The following is a 4,064-nucleotide window of genomic DNA, read 5'->3' as shown; positions in this document are numbered from 1 at the left end:
GGAATATCTTTTTCCATCCCCTCACTTTCAGTCTGTATATGTCCCTAGGTCTGAAGTGGGTCTCTTGTAGACAGCCTATATATGGGCCTTGTTTTTTAATCCATTCAGCAAGCCTGTGTCTTTTGGTTGGAGCACTAAATCCATTCACATTTAAGGTGATAATCGATATGTAAGTTCCCATTATCACTTTCTTAATTGTTTTGGGTTTGTTTTTGTAGGTCCTTTTCTTCTCTTGTGTTTCCCACTTAGAGAAGTTCCTTTAGCATTTGTTGTAGAGCTGGTTTGGTGGTGCTGAGTTCTCTGAGCTTTTGCTTATCTGTAAAGCTTTTGATTTCTCCATCAAATCTGAATGAGATCCTTGCTAGGTAGAGTAATCTTGGTTGTAGGCTCTTCCCTTTCATCACTGTAAGTATATTGTGTCACTCTCTTCTGGCTTGTAGAGTTTCTGCTGAGAAATCAGCTGTTAAGTTTATGGGAGTTCCCTTGTATGTTATTTGTCATTTTTCCCTTGTTGTTTTTCATTTTTCTTTGTCTTTAATTTTTGTCAATTTGATTACTATGAGTCTCGGTGTGTTTCTCCTTGGGTTTATCCTGCCTGGACTCTCTGCGCTTCCTGGACTTGGGTGGCTATTTCCTTTCCCATGTTAGGGAAGTTTTCGACTATAATCTCTTCAACAATTTTCTCAGGTCCTTTCTCTCTCTCTTCTCCTTCTGGAACCCCTATAATGCAAATGTTGGTGGCATTTAATGTTGTCCCAGAGTTCTCTTAGGCTGTGTTCATTTAGGTTCATTCTTTTTTCTTTATTCTCTTCTGCAGCAGTGAATTCCACCATTCTGTCTTGCCTATCTCCACTTCATTTAGTTGTTTTTCTGGGGTTTTATCTTTTCCTTCATCTGATACATAGTCCTCTGCCTTTTCATTTTGTTTATCTTTCTGTGAATGTTGGTTTTGTTCCACAGGCTGCAGCATTGTAATTCTTCTTGCTTCTGCTGTCTGCCCTCTGGTGGATAGGCTATCTAAGAGGCTTGTGTAAGCTTCCTGATGGGACGGACTGGTGGTGGGTAGAGCTGGGTGTTGCTCTGGGGGGCAGAACTCAGTAAAACTTTAATCTGTTTAATCTGCTTGTCTGCTGATGGGTGGGGCTGAGTTCCCTCCCTGTTGGTTGTTTGGCCTGAGGCGACCCAACACTGGAGCTCAAAGGCTCTTTGGTTGGGCTAATGGTGGACTCTGGGAGGGCTCACACCAAGGAGTACGCCCCAAAATGTCTGCTGCCAGTGTCCTTGTCCCTGCAGTGAGCCACAGCTCGCCATCCCCTCCCCCCACAGGATACTCTCTACCAGTAGCAGGTAAGTCTTGTTCAGTCTCCTATTGGATCACTTCTCCTTCCTCCTGGGTCCTAATGTGCCCACTACTTTGTGTCTGCCCTCCAAGAGTGGAGTCTCTCTTTCCCCCAGTCCTGTCAACGTCTTGCAATCAAATTCCACTAGCTTTCAAAGTCTGATTCCCCGGGAATTCCTCCTCCCATTGCTGGACCCCCAGGTTTGGAAGCCTGACGTGAGGCTCAGAACCTTCACTCCAGTGGGTGGACTTCTGTGGTATAATTGTTCTCCAGTGGTTATGGGATTTGATTTTATTGTGATTGCACCCCTCCTAGAGTCTCATTGCAGCTTCTTCTTTGTCTTTGGATGTGGGGTATCTTTTTTGGTGAGTTCCAGTGTCTTCCTGTCAATGACTATTCAGCAGTTAGTTGTGATTCTGGTGCTCTTGCAAGAGGGAGTAAGCACACAACTTTCTACTCCGCCGTCTTGAACCCAAGGCATGATTTCTTCACTTGAGGTTTTTTTTTTTTGAAATTTAGTAACAACCCCCTTGACCTTTATTCCCCAGCTCTCCCAAGGATCCTGTAAACCTCTCATTGCTTACATTGAATACCTTCCTGATGGGAATATTTCAATTTTTAGTCAGAATGGGATAGGTGTATTTCAGTAACAACCTCCAAACACTGAATAGTACAGCAAAATACTCCTGGGTATACATCCAAAAAACAAAAACAGTAATCTGAAAAAATACATGCACCCCAATGTTCATAGCAGCATTATTTACATTTGCCAAGCTATGGAAGCAACCTAAGTGTCCATCAGCAGATGAATGGATAAAGAAGATGTGGTATATACACACAATGGAATACTACTCAGCCATGAAACAAATGAAATTTTTCCATTTGCAGCAACATGGATGGACTTGGAGGGCATTATGCTAAGTGAAATAAGTCAGACAGAGAAAGGCAAATACTGTATTATATCACAAGCTAGTGAATATAACAAAAAAGAAGCGGACTCACAGATATAGAGAACAAACTAGCAGTTACCAGTGGGGAGGGGGAGGGGCAATATAGGGGTAGGGGAGAGGGAGGCACAAACTGCTGGGTATAGGATAGTCTACAAGGATGTATTGTACAACATGGCAATATAGCTAATATTTTGTAATAACTGTAAATGGAGGGTAAACTTTAAAAATTGTATAAAAATTATTTTAAAATCTTTGCTAGCCCCCCCAAAATAAAGAATAACAGCAACATTGAATTATTTTAAAAAACGTTATTTCTTTTTCGGGATGTAGGCTGAGTGGCTTCTATCTTGTAGCTACACTATCTGAACACATGACCTCCAAGTCTCCTGAGGAAGAGGAGGAGAGAGCACAGAGAAAGCACACATGTACTCTGAACTCCCTGGACCAAAAGTGGTACAGGACTCCTGCTGACATTCCATTACAGAGAACTGGTCCTGACGCCCCAATTAAATTTCAGTGGAGAGGGGAGTATGGTCTTCTTCTGTGTCCAGGGAGAAGAAATGATTTGGTGAACACATTGCCTTATATCTTCCACGAGAGGCTTCTATTTTTCTGACTAAACTTGACTGTTCTATTTGGTACAAGATGTGGTGTCCTGTAACAAAATCCTAAAATGTGTGGCATTGACTTTGTGATCAAGTTGCTAGAAGCAGATATATTAGGCTGGATGGCTGGAGACCCATATCGTGCAGTGGAAAAACACTCAGCAAAACTGTTGCCTTTAGTAACTTGAGAGTCTGACCACAGGACTCTTGTGCTTATAGGTGAAAAACAGCATGTGCTGGTTGTTATTGGCTGCTTTTGACAACATAAAAGAAGAAAAAGAGGATATCAGAAAATGATTAACTGGTTTTTAAGCAAAGAGGAAAAGTAAAAGTAACTACTTCTGGAGCTTCCTTCTGGTATCAGTTTCTATATGAGTCAAGGTAAGAAATGTTTACTGGTATAACAAACAATCCCCCAAAGCTCAGTGGCTTAACATATGAAAGTGTATTTCTCACTCCCCAAAAGTCTAATGTGAATATTTCTGGTTGGGCAGCTGTCCTGGGCTGCTCTCCTTCAAACAGTGAGTCAGGAATCAGATTCCTTCCATGTAATGGCTCTACATCTCCTGTATATGGATGACATTAAGATTTTCCTGGCATTATCCAGCCAGAGGATGGAGAGAGACAGAGAGAAGGAGAGAGACAGAGAGAGATAGACAGAGAGAATAGAGAAACTACATATGATCTTAACTGAGAACAAAAGTGACAACTATCTCTTCAATTCAGCTCATATTGCACTGATAAGAGCTCATCACATAGTCCCACATCCATGCAAGAGAGGCTGGGAAATTTAGCCTCTGGCTGAAAAATTGCTTCCCAGAAACCACTCTGCATTGTGAAAGGGGAGGATAAATCTTGATTGGTCAGCTAGCCATCTCTGTTACAATAATATAAAGTTTTTTCTTTTTTCTTTTCCTTTCTGCTATATAATTTCTTTCCCCCCTTTTAATAATATAGCTTCCTCTTATTCTTTCCAACTTGTCTTTTTTTTTCCTTTGACATGCACTTTCTCTCTTTTGCCTCTTGCTTGATCTTACTCTCCTATCTTATTTTACTTTTAGTGATAATTGTAGCAATTTCTATGTGTGAGGTCAAGAACAAAGATGGACTGTTATCAGAACTGAGAAAAGAAGTCATCTCAATGCCTTTTCCTTCCAACTCAACCCCAT

This window comes from Physeter macrocephalus, chromosome 4 (genome assembly GCF_002837175.3).
Source record: "Physeter macrocephalus isolate SW-GA chromosome 4, ASM283717v5, whole genome shotgun sequence".
NCBI classification, from domain to species: domain Eukaryota; kingdom Metazoa; phylum Chordata; class Mammalia; order Artiodactyla; family Physeteridae; genus Physeter; species Physeter macrocephalus.
Note: the sequence above shows the minus strand (reverse complement) of the source record.